A 13,970-nucleotide genomic window follows, 5' to 3' on the forward strand; every position below is an offset into this window, starting at 1 on the left:
CACGGCGATCTAAGCATGCCATGCATTAAAGAGAGAGATCTGCTGGATTTTCTTTCATTCCATCAACTCACCCTTCAATCAGAGCTGGGCAAAGAATTGAGAAACAAATTTTTCACGAGTAAGAGATGGAAGTTGAAGCTACCTCTTCGATCCCTGCTCAGGAAGCATTCTGGGTCGATGTCCTTGGCCAACTCTCATACGCCTCTCATGTTTTTCCACCCAAGTCAGAATATCCAAGGACAAAAGCCAAATCAAAGATAGTTACTCGAAATACCGCAGCAGTGATAGACTCGTTCAAAGATGTCATGGAACCAAAGCTCCACAAGAAGCCAAAGAACCTGAGGGAGGTCGCATACAACAGGATGATTCATCATAGAGAGGACCCATTCTCCACAGCAGCCCATTTCTGGCAAAGTGGGGCTCCTCAATTTATAGTCCCAATGGTCTCACACTGTCTAGAGCTTGTGGTGGCGATTGCCAATGTTTTCGACCCCAATTCCTGCTCTACCAGTGGTCTTTCTTTAAGGGTGGTCATATCACCATACGCCATAAGGGACATGATGTGTTACCCTTTATTCGAAGCAATGGAGGTCTTCTCAGATGCTACCATGGAGGAATACTGGAACTCAAGAAGAGATGTGGTCCCTTTTTGTAACAGCATCTTGAACCGGAGCCAGTCAGTAGGCCCCCCAAAGCTACCCTTGTCATATAGCGACCTAAAGCATGAGGACCTTAAAGATATTTTGTTCATTCTCACCTGGTTGTGCGGTCATGAAAATGATCGGGAGATTACGGCTACAATGATGGGTTTCCTTTTTAAATGTCGAAAATAGAAAGAAGCTTTCCATTTCGATTTCTCTGACTTGATAGCCAGCGAAATGGTAAAGCAATTATCCGAGTTCCACCAGCTTCGGTGTTTTAGGTTCTCCTCAGTCTTGGTTCACCTTCTCTTACATCAGAATGAAGCCTTCTTCAGTCGGTTTATCAAACTAGCCAGCAGTGATGAAGCAGGAAATAGAACGCCAATTTCTGTCTAGACGCCCGTTATTTTGTCCTCCTACGATGCTTATAAATTTTTTGATTGTTTCCTAACTCCCACCTTGAAGGAGTTTGGCATCATTCCCATTGAGCCACTCTCCCTCTTTTCACAAATCCAAATGAACTGGATGTGCAATGAACGGCCCCCCTGTGACTGGTTCATAGGCAGTGATTTCTCTTTTGTCCGAGTCTATGGTTTCTTTGAGGAACCTTTCCATCTACCTACATACATCACAGAGAGGACTCTTTCTCTTGAGATCGCTCGCCAACTGGTACGGGTGGAGAAAGCTATAGGGTCCGGGAAACACAACACCTCAATCACCGAGGACAATAAGGCTATCGGTTCGATCACCCTAGTTCGACGGGGTATCGCGGAGAACGTCTTGACATCAAAGTTGGTGCAGCTTGGGCTGTTGGTGATTGATGACTTTTGGAGCTATGACCCAGATGGGTGTCTATCTCGTAGGAAGAATGTGGTTAAACATGAGCCGCGGAGTGTAATGGAACAGCGCGCTAATCCACAGGTGGACGACCCAAGCTTGTATGTGGGTCTCAACGATTTTCCCGTGCTCGAGTGCCCCCCTTGGTTTAGTTTTTACTTTGTTTCACAAAGGTACAACCCTACAAAGCCCATTCCTCAGGAAATGCGCGAGACTATAGCAGCAAACACTTGGCCACAGAGAAAGTGGGAGGATTTCTAGATCTATCGGCAGGAAATAAATCAACCCAGAGCAAACATTGGGAACGTTCCTTCAGATGAGCGTTTTGATCTTGAATGGCACCAGGAAAACAGATCTAACAAGGGAATAGGTGATAGCTCACCATGTGGGTATTCATCTCCCGAGGTCGCCCAGCAGCGAGAGGTTGAAATTATAAATATTGAAGAGAGAGATAGCGAGCCTAGTGCCCTCCCCCCTCTTGACATTTCTGCTCAAAGGCCCCGCTCCCAAACTAGTGAAAGGCAAGCTAAGGAGAAGTTTCAGGAGGACCCTCCCAACAAAAGGCAGTATTTGGGCTCTGAAATGAAGGGTTCATCCTCTCAAGTCCCAGACAAGCCCTTGAATCCTCCAAGGTTGACAACCCACACAGTCTAGGTACGCTCTTCCTCAACATTTTCCTCTTCTCAAGCTAATATTTCTTCTGTTGCCCATGTCGCAGATATGCATGCTCGGATTCCACTTACCCTTACCCTAGAGTCGGCCATAACACCGGTTGGCCCATTTGATACTTTACCGCAAGTTTCATTCCTGCTTCAAGCCCCAACCTTTGTATCCGCAGCTTTTTTCGCCCAAATGTCAGAAGCAGCCACCGTCTCACGTAAGCTTGGTTTTGGAGAGTCCACTCCTCCCCCAATTGTTGGAATAGCATCTGTTGATCCATTTCTCCCAAGAGCCTCTCCCTTCGTCCCATTATTTTCTCCCACAACATTGTCCTGTCCTATCCAGACCGCTTTTGACGGCCCCATTTCCCAGTTTCCCTTTGCAATTCCCCCTAGTGCTGCATTTGTAGGTCAAGCTATTGCCAACCCGGATGCCTACCAATAGCAAGTTACTTATTCCAAGACCGCCCGTGTTGGCAAAACATTTAAAAGAAAAGAAAAGGATGGCGCTAGGCCAACCCGCCCACACGTGAAAACACATTTCAATGAAGAGAAGCAGAGTCTGTTCTTTGCAACTAGTTTCCCCAGAGTCAACAAACCAGAGTCAGAAATGAGGCCCAGTGATTATGACCTGCAAGCTATCAGTGTTAACCTTTTGAATGCTACGGTGTCCAATAAGGTCGAATTGATGGAGGAAACATCGAAGGTTGTCTCTTCGGACTTCATCAAAAAGAGTCATCACTTGGAGAAAACACAAGCGTAGAATGCTAAACTCCAAGAATCTCTGACCCAACAAAGAAGAGAAGATAAAGCTCTCCATGTCGAGATCAATCATCTGCAGGGATTGCTGACTCAGGCTAACGCTAAAAAAGGAAAGTTACAGTCTGCCCTCAATAATCTGGGTACACAGTTGAAAAGACAGGAGGCAACCAAAAATGTGGCCTTAAAAGAATTGCAAGAAAGAGATCAAAAAATTCAACAATTGAAAGCAGCTTCTAGGGATGCCATGCAAATTCAGGCGTAGCTGCGTGAGGAAGTCCGCCTAAAGGAGGAGTATGCCCGACAACTGAGTGATGCTCAGGTAATGCTCTCGGAAAGCAAATCAAGGTTTGAAGCAGAGTTGCACGAAAAGGAAACTAGGCTAGAGATAGCCAAGAAGAAATTGCAAGATGTGGAAGTTCTTTTGCGCCAAGAAAATGATGGTGTTGCGCAACTCCGGCAAGCGATGCAGGATGGAAATGTAAAGATACATGCACTAGAAATCCAAGTGGTCGCTGAACAAAATAGGTGCAGGGAGCTACAGGGTGAAGTAACGGCAAAAGGCAAGGAGATCTCGCGGTTGCTAAACATTCCTCCCCCCATGGAGATTTCTCAAGACTTTTCCCTTATTTGATCAAATTTATATGTTTCTCATTGGGAAAAGGTGAAGCAATATTTCCCTTCGTTGCACCCTGTGCTAAAATTCCTTAATGATGCACAGTCCCTCCATGTTGAGGCCAACGCCCTCATAAGCAGTTCTATGCTTGTCATCGGTCCTAAGCTCTCGGTGGCCCGAGATCTTGTCCATTTATTGTACTCTGCTCAAGATGAAGAATTAAAAGAAAAGGGGATTGTGGACTGTCGGCAATTGATCAGATGGATGAATATTTTCATCAACCGGCACAGGGAAATCATGTAGGCTTCAGAAGCTCTTGCACCTCTACAATTTTTGGTTCCGGACATCAAGCAGCACATAGAGAGATTTATTTTATTGGGCCTACCTTCTCCTTTTCCAGCAGATGGTACTGTGCTAGGGATTGAGCAAATATTAAGCCAGATTGAGCATTTGCAACAAGATAGAACCTTCCTACAAGGTCTAGGCAATCTTATTTCAGTGGATGAGGTCGAGCATCTTTTACACCCTCTGGCCCAACTCTCTACTCTCCTAAAGCTAGTCCAGGATGAGTCAGTATCCTTGCCTTTTGACGAAGTGATTTGTCTAGAGCAGCATTTCCAGAATTTAGAAGCGCAGGTGTCGCCCCCTGAAGATGAGTGGTTGCAAATACAGAAGGCTTTTGACTCGCTCTGCCCTGTTTTACCATAAGGCCTGGTCTGCGAACCAAAGTTTTTGGGTTCTAAACTTTCTGCAGGCAGAATTCCCCTTTTAGTCACCAAGAAATGTTAACATTATTTCGGGATTGGTCCGCGAGGGGCATTTTTCTATTTTTGGTGGCCCCACCTCTTTTTGTTCCTCTCGCTCGCATGCATCAGGCTAGACAGTTGTCAGCTCGGCGAGGGTTTTGTGCGCTTGCTTTTCCCTTTTTGTTTTTGCAGTAGCCCTGAGCTGCCATGTGGCGTGGGTTGTTCAAATAGCAGCATCTTTTTTGGTCCCTTTGCCCGTCATTTTTTGATCGCGACTCTTTTGTCGTGCGCCTGTAGAGCAGAGCGTCGTGAGACTGACAATTTCAAGGGCTAACAATTTTAGGGGCAGTTTGTCTAGTAAATCTGATAGGCAGCCCACGACATGCGAAAAGAAAAGGCAATGGAGCCCGAGTTTGTTAGGAGCTAAGGCTCTATTTAGTTTAGTTTTTTCCCTGTTGAGGGGGTTCAGAACTTTGCAAGGACAATTAAGTTTCTTAGTAGTATTTTCAGCCTTAAAAAATTATTTTATTGTTTTCTGAAGAAGTTCAATCAAACTTTGCCTATGGCCTTTGTGAGACTTTACTCTTAGTATGCATTAATGGCCTTTTATGTGCTTTTCTACTAGAATTTTAAAGACTTCAGGAATATATATATATCTAAGATTTTGTCGATTGAACTATGTTTTGCACTTGTTATCTGGTAAATGCATGATAGGTATTTCTTTATGTTATAGAGAGATTTGATTGAACCTTGGTTGTGTTTCTGATCCGGACTTGTAGATTGTTGAATGGGCTCAAAAAAATCATATGTTCTTGGTTTTTATGTACTCATATCTTCTTAAAATATGCTTTGGCGCATCACCTCAATAGCCTAGTTTTTACTATTTTAAAGTGTTTCTTTCTTCCCCTTTTTTTAAAACACCAAGGAAGAGTCAGCTTCTCAATCCCGGGGGTCATTCAGTGAACCCTACGCAATCGGTCCCCCATCACTGAATTTCCCATAAGGCTGTTTGTTTCCAAAGTAAAATTCAGAGTCAACAGTTATCACATGCAAAAGTACATGAATCAATCATTGTTTAGTGTAATTAAGTTCCTAATGGTTAAATATATCTTAAGTGGATTAATTGACCTTAAGTAATGTCTAGTTTAATTACCTTCACAATTCATCCACAATATGAGTAATCATATGATGTTAGTTTGAGTCCTCAATCCATCAATTTTACCATCATAATTCCCATTTGTTGCCTCACACATCCATCCAATCCATACTTAGCCTTTGAATCATATCTTATCTTGTTGTGTAGTGGAGAGCAATCCACAATCCATCTTCATGGGAGCAAATCAAGTGGACATAAAGGGTGTGTTACACTTCAAGCCCAATCAAAGGAGGAGGAGAAGGAAGGTATAAGAGGTTATTTTCTATTTTGATTCTTTTGTTGGTATTTTGTGTTTTGTTTATGTATCTAACCCTTTAACCATTTTCTCATCTTTAGTTAATACCAAGTGTTGATCAGGAGGTTATCAATGTTTCTAATTGAGGAAATTGCAGTTGTTTCATATGTTGTACTGTATTTGCAGTTCATTCTATCCAATGATAGGCACTAATCGTGTTTCTTGTGTTATCAACTTTTTCATATCATTGAATTCAAATAAAATACCTTTTCATGTTAATCTTTATTATGAGTTTTCAGTTTTAGAATTAGGACTTTGTGTTCTCATGGTTTTTCAAAGCTCATTAATCAAGGACATAGCTACACCCATTCAAATTATACACACTCTAATTTTCTAAAGATTTGAGAATACATTTGTTGCAATGCTTAAATAAAATGAATTAGGATAAAAAATTATTGGCATAAGGTTTACCCGCCTAGGTTTAATAGCCCCTGAAGTGTACAGGACTATGACTAGCTCCTTATCCCTAGTCGCTATCCTGTCAATTGGCCTCTGATCCAACCCCTTGTAGATTGAATTTGGCTACTCATAGAGGATTCTTAGGTACATCAGTTAAAACAACCAACAATAGTGAGTACTATGTTCATATAGAAAATGAAAAATTATCTAAACTTGATTTTAGAGGTAATAAATGTGTTTTCTTGGGGGAATATTAAAGGTATAAATATTTGAAATCATTTAACACAAAATATTTTATTTTAAAGATGTCATTTCCAATAAGCTTAGAGTATTTTTGGATGTTGAGCAACATAAAAAAATGCTATAGAAAATAATACATTTTGAAACTAAGCTTGAACCATAAGAAGATGTACACATAGAAAAATAATATGATGGACAAGAAAAGAAAGAAGAAATTTTATAAGAGAGATATAATAAGAAAAAACCAAGGCCTCTTATTACACCTTTAAGAAGGTCCACTAGACAATAGAAATCCATTGATAGGTTTGGATATAGCCCATATAATTTATATTGTTCCTTTGTGTTATCATGTACAAATAATGAACCTAGATCAAAGGAAGTTATATATTCAAAGGAGCATGAGTCTTGGTTGGAGGCAAAGGATTTTTAAAAATGTGAGAGTTGTGACCTACTTGAGTTGTCCAACAAGAGGAATCATGTTGGCTACATGTTGATATTCCAAACAAAATAAAGTAAATGGTGAATTGAAGAGGTACAAGACCCTTTTAGTGGCTAGATTATACTCCCAAGTTAAGTGAGTGAATTTAGGTAAGGTATTCTCTCATTTGTATCAGTTAACCTCCATTATATTCATTTTATATTTTGTTTCTATTTATGATTTAGTGTAGAGCATATGGATATGAAAAAGTCTTCATTTCTACATAAAGATCTTGAAGATGAGATTTATATGAAACAATTTAATGATTTCATGGTAAAAGAGAATGGGTATTTGGTTTTTAGATTGAAGCAATCATTGTATGGGTTGAAGTACTCTTCACATATGTGATATTAAAAAATTTATGATTTTGCATTGAAACTCAATTTTGTTAGAAATGAAGCAAACCACTATATTTCAAATTAATTGATTATCAATTACTATCCATACTCTTATATGTGGATGATATGTTATTTATTGGGAACAACAAGGAGATGACTAGGGATTTAAAAAATTAGTTATATATTACTTTTCCTATGAAAAATAAAGAGCAACTAAGTAATTTTTGGTTATAAAAATCTACAAGGATCATGCTAACAATTATTTGGATAAATTAGTAGTATTTATGTATTCACAAAATACACTTTAAGATTCAAAAATAGTTTTAAGTGTACAAAATATTGATCTAATGGCAATAGTTATATATACAATGTGATTATCCACATGGAGACATCATATTTGGTGATATGTTTGCTATGATAACATCATAATACATATTATTATAATAAAGTCAATCTTCCCTCTTGGTATTCTATGTGTTGGTTGAACAATTAGATAGTTCGAGATTCATGTGTATGTTTATGTGTATCATCTTGTGTGAAAGTGATACATTGGGTGATTGGAAAAACTAGAAAAAGGTTCATTTTAGATAGAATGTTGTTTGTGTGAGACAGTAGAGTGACTTTAAAAGAGTGTGTTCTATATTTAGACTATATTTAAAAAGACTACTTGTAGCTAGTCTCTAAGTCTAAATAATATAACTGTGAATTTCATTTGATGGTTGGTTTTATCCCATAAGGATTTCGCACATGCATTTTTCGATCTTGTGTAATCCTATGTACATTCAAATTATTCTATTTACTTTTATGAATAGTTTTTAGATAGATTTTGTAAATATTGTTTATTATTTTAATATTACATGATATTTATCTTGATCTATAGTAGGAATGCAAATCCCTAACATTTGGCAATAATGGAGCATGGTTATTTCTTTGGGAAGTTATAATATCATTGGGAATCAAAATCATAGCATGCTAGTGGTAAACCTAACAATAGTTAGTTTTTTTTGTATTCCATGTATATCTTATCACAAAGGACAACTTTAAGAGAACTTTAGAAATAATAAAATAGTATTAAACCTATGGCTAGAATGCCAAGGTTAGAATATTCAATTATTCTTATAAATTTGAACTATGGAATGAGACGTCCTTATATCATAGCATCTTATTCAACTAAAACCTCAAGTATGCTTGATGAAGATTGGGTAAAATTAGATAAGAAATCTAATAATATTTGATTTTGCCTTCTAACTCTATGTTTATTTTTAAATAAAAATAGTAATAATATGCTAACTCAATGTGAAAAAAGATAGGAATAGTTTATTGGATAAGCAAGTAGAAGCATTCATGTATGTTATCCACAACTAAATAAAAATGCCTAAATACAACAAATGCTTGTAAGGAAGTAGTGTGGCTAAGGAGGTTAAGTGATAGTATTGGTTTTAGGAATCATACAATGATGAAATATGAATCACAAAGAGCAATTGTCAGATAAGAAATCTTGTTTACTATACTAGCACCAAGCATATTGGTATATAATATTATTTTGTGAGGGTGATGGTGTTGGAAACTTGAGTTGATTGTATTATGTTGTCATTGATGTCACCATCTATTGTACATGAGTTGTGGTATTATGTTGTCATTGATGTCAACTTGTGTGGTATTTTCATTAATGTTACCATGTGTTGCAAATGACTTGTGTTATGTTGTCATCAATGTCAACCTGTCTGGTGTTGTCATTAAAGTCACTGTGTTTTGTAGATGGTCTAGAAAAGTATGCTTTGTTGTTGTTAAGTGGTGAAATAATGGCATTGAGTAAGTATAAGATGTTTTTGGAAGATTGGTGTAGTAGAAGGTTCAATATGCAAGAAACAATGTGTATTTAATGTCTCAATGGTAGAATGTTTTACATTCCTCTAGTATGTGAATATTATGGATTGTGGTTCTAGATATAATTTTTATGATCTATGTATATTGTACTATCAAGTTTATAGGTTCTTTGTTGCTCAAATGGTTGATTTAGTTGTTTTTTATAGTAGAATGTTTGCCAAAATTGGTTCAGAGAATGCTTGGTGGTTCTCTGATAGTGTTGCGGCTTGGAAGACATGTTTATTTGATTTGTGCAATGTTCTAGTTCAATTTTCTAGTGATGGTTCGGCTCGGAAGTGAAGTTATGATGTTTTGAGTCCAGTGTTGTCAGTTGATCTAGGTTCCAACTGACTAAGGTGATGTGTTCTATCTAGATCATGCTTTTTTGGTCCAGACATATTTTGGTGGTTGAGTTTTGATTTTGATATGGGTCTCACCATGGCATGTGTATCATTTGGAAGGGTTGTGTTATGATGTGTTTGGGTCCTCTCTATCTCCTAAAGTGGACCACATTTGGTGTTATAAGTCTAGGTGGCCCAATTTTTGTAATATTGTATATTATGTCAGTGGTTGACCTTTTTTAGGGTTTTAGTGAATTTTCTTGTATAAATAGGAGTGTGGATATTTGAGTTGAGTATAGGAAGTATGTAAATTGATGTGGAGTAGATGTGACTAATGCGCAAGCAGATTTGATATTGCAGAAGTGTGAAAGACAATTGAGAAGAGAGTTGAGATAGTGTTTGTGATCAAATATGTTTGCCATGACATTGGTCGCTTGACCCAATGATTCAAGGAAAATTTCATAATCAAGTATCTCATTCATTTCATTTCATTGATCCTCTACTCCTACCAAAAATAGGTGTGTTCTTTCTGACAGTTTGTGCACATTTGCATCTTTCCCTAAGGTTGTGTGCCTTAGTCTTGCAAGTCCTTTTAGGGGCAACGAGCTCCTTAACCTTGTCCCTAAACATTGTAAACACTTATTCATATTGTGAGTGTGATTCTCACCATGGTTTTTCCCTATTTAGGGTTTTCTACATAAATCTAGTTTTCATGTGTTTGTTGTGCTTTGTGCACTCATGTTTCATTATTGTAGTGGTAATTTAATTGTGGTTTAAAGTTTTATAGATCAAAAGTGAAGTGTTTTGAGGTCTAGACTGATTCACCCTTCCTCTCGGTCCTGTGGTGTGTTCAACAAATGGCTGAAACCAAGAAAATTTAGACAAATAAAACTTATAGTTAGGTAATTGATTCTTAACAAGTACATGTAAGTATCACCAAGTTCATGTGGTGTAAGGATAAGATTGACTTGTCCCATTCTTAGACATAAAGTTAACTTATTGTGTTATATATAGCACTGTCTTATGCTAAATATCATGTAGTAGATTGTAGGGCTTGGGTGATAGTTACATAAAAAATATTCCTTTATGAAGATTTTTTTATAGAATGAAATGTAGTGAGATGTGGTGAGCTTCAAGGGTTGTGGTATAGTAGACATGTAAGTTTACATGTGGTGGTTTATTTGGAGAACTCAAAATGGCATATGAAAAATAGTGTTTCTAAAAGTATGAATCATATATTTTACCTATAGAATGCAATATGGTGAGATGTTATGAGTTTCAAATGTTGCAGTACAACATACATGTGTGTTCACATATGATGGTGTATCAGGAGAATTTATTATTGTATATTTAAATAGTGTTTTTGATATTGAAAGCAGACAAAACTAGAGGGTTGACCCAAATACAGGCACAATAACAACAGAAGAACAATTGTTAGGCAAGAGCACTTACAATAAAGTTAAGAGTTCATGCAACACAATTTGAGAGTAGGATAATATTTTGGAAGATGGCATAAGATACCACAAGTAGTCAAAAATATAATTTCATGTATGCTACCATAAAATTGGAGTCAGTAGATGGCAACACTAAAAAACATGAACTCAAAAAATAGTGTTTTGTGTGTAACTATCGATTCATTATGTGTAGAAATAGCTATATATAATGTAATTATCCATGTGGATGCATCATGTTTGGTGACACATTTGGTACACTAATATTATAGCATGGTTATAATATAGTTGATTGCCTCTTGATATCCCATGTGTTGAATGAAAAATCAGATTGTTGGAATTGCATGTGTATGTCCATATTTATCATCTCACATGATGTTTTTAGGGTTGGAGTGTTTGACAAAGTAGAAAATATTAGTGTTGAATAAAACATTTTGGTGTGAGACATTAGAGTGATTGTAAAATATTATGTTATTGATTGAGATTCTCTAAAAGGACTTTTATATATATATATATATATATATATATATATATATATATATATATATCCTTGATTTTGAATAATATTACTATGGACAACTTTTGGTGGTGGGTTTTCCTCTATAAGGGTCCCTCACATTAAACTTTGAGTTTTATGTAATATTTTGTGTGAACGCTATTCTATTTACTTCAATGTATATTGTTAAATAAATTTTATAAATATTCTTGAATATTCTCTAATCACGTAGACTTAAGTTATTTATCATAGTCTATTAAGTGTCTTCAATATGTATGTAGATTCCCAACAATTTTAAGCAATAAATTAGGAAATAAATATAACCAATATGTCATAGAGGAGAATATTACAAAATGAAAATTTCTTAAGGAAAAAAGACGCATAAGAATAATCTAGTGAATTTTATAAATGGAAATTCAAATAATTAAAAATATATTTGGTATTGAAAGTTTTTCTTAATCATGTAGTCCCATGTCGGTTTTCTAAACCATGCATTAGAGATAAAGCATGCTCACATTCCCATTATATTGAGATTGATTGTTGCCCTTCCAATTCTAATGTAGTCAAGACTAATAAAAAGGACAATAAGATAATTAATTCCACTAATGCTAAAAATAAATTTGTCCATTTCCATCATTGTGGTAAAAAAGCTCCTTTAGATGCTATATGATATGAGCTTTTTGCTAAGGCTCTCCTTAATTGGTTTTTTTTATCAACCAACATTTTTTTAATATACTTCTTTATATGACCCATCTTGCCACTATAATGACATGTAATGCTCAAAACAAGTGTTGCCTTACCCTTTTCAATGTAACCATTTGCCTTTTTCCTTTAATTGCAAAGGCATATTCTACACCTTTTGTCTCATTGTTGCTATTTAAATGCCTCTTCTCATCTATCTTATTGTAAAAGCTTGTTACCACAACTCTTCAAAATTCATGTTAATAGTTGTTGAAATGATGTTTTATAGTCTCAATTAAATGTTTGGAAGCACATGATACATTTTTCATGTAAATGGAAGCTCTCTTATCCATCATGATTGAAAATTAGATATTTTTTATGAAGGCAGCTTTACACTTGTCTAAAGTCTCATGCAAATCACACAAATGCTTTTGAATATCAACTAAAGGCTTCCCATTCTAGACTTCAAGAGGCATTTCATCTATCATAGACAACTTATTCAACATGAATGCTTCACTATCATATTCATAAATTTATTCTAATCTTTACCCATGGTTATCGGACGGGCATCTTTACAAATAACAATGTTTGCAAAGCTTTTGTACTAAAAAAAGATTAACATATGCTGCTTCCACTTATACTATTTTTCGATCAGAATATTTGGATCTTTACCCATGGTTATTGGACAGGCATCTTTACAAATAACATATGCTTCCACTTATACTATTTTTCTATCAAAATATTTGGATCTTTACCCATGGTTATTGGACGGGCATCTTTACAAATAACAATGTTTGCAAAGCTTTTGTACTAAAAAATGATTAACATATGCTTCCACTTATACTATTTTTCTATCAGAATATTTGGTTATTGGACGGGCATCTTTACAAATAACAATGTTTGCAAAGCTTTTGTACTAAAAAATGATTAACATATGCTGCTTGCACTTATACTATTTTTCTATCAGAATATTTGGATCTTTACCCATGGTTATTGGACGGGCATCTTTACAAATAACAATGTTTGCAAAGCTTTTGTACTAAAAAATGATTAACATATGCTTCCACTTATACTATTTTTCTATCAGAATATTTGGTTATTGGACGGGCATCTTTACAAATAACAATGTTTGCAAAGCTTTTGTACTAAAAAATGATTAACATATGCTGCTTGCACTTATACTATTTTTCTATCAGAATATTTGGATCTTTACCCATGGTTATTGGACGGGCATCTTTACAAATAACAATGTTTGCAAAGCTTTTGTACTAAAAAATGATTAACATATGCTTCCACTTATACTATTTTTCTATCAGAATATTTGGTTATTGGACGGGCATCTTTACAAATAACAATGTTTGCAAAGCTTTTGTACTAAAAAATGATTAACATATGCTGCTTGCACTTATACTATTTTTCTATCAGAATATTTGGATCTTTACCCATGGTTATTGGACGGGCATCTTTACAAATAACAATGTTTGCAAAGCTTTTGTACTAAAAAATGATTAACATATGCTTCCACTTATACTATTTTTCTATCAGAATATTTGGTTATTGGACGGGCATCTTTACAAATAACAATGTTTGCAAAGCTTTTGTACTAAAAAATGATTAACATATGCTGCTTGCACTTATACTATTTTTCTATCAGAATATTTGGATCTTTACCCATGGTTATTGGACGGGCATCTTTACAAATAACAATGTTTGCAAAGCTTTTGTACTAAAAAATGATTAACATATGCTGCTTGCACTTATACTATTTTTCTATATTTGGTTGCCTTTCAACATGATGCTAGATCATGAGTCTATGTGTACTATTCTTCCCTCCTTCAACCTGAAATATCACAAGAGAATGATGCCCATAAAAATGTTGTCAATTGTATGACTATCTCAACCATGATTGAAGAAATGTGATTATTTTTATTTTTTTGATCTATAATGGGCCGAAGCTGTCCTATCTTCCAC

The sequence above is a fragment of the Cryptomeria japonica genome, chromosome 7 (assembly GCF_030272615.1).
Source record: "Cryptomeria japonica chromosome 7, Sugi_1.0, whole genome shotgun sequence".
Lineage (NCBI taxonomy): Eukaryota > Viridiplantae > Streptophyta > Pinopsida > Cupressales > Cupressaceae > Cryptomeria > Cryptomeria japonica.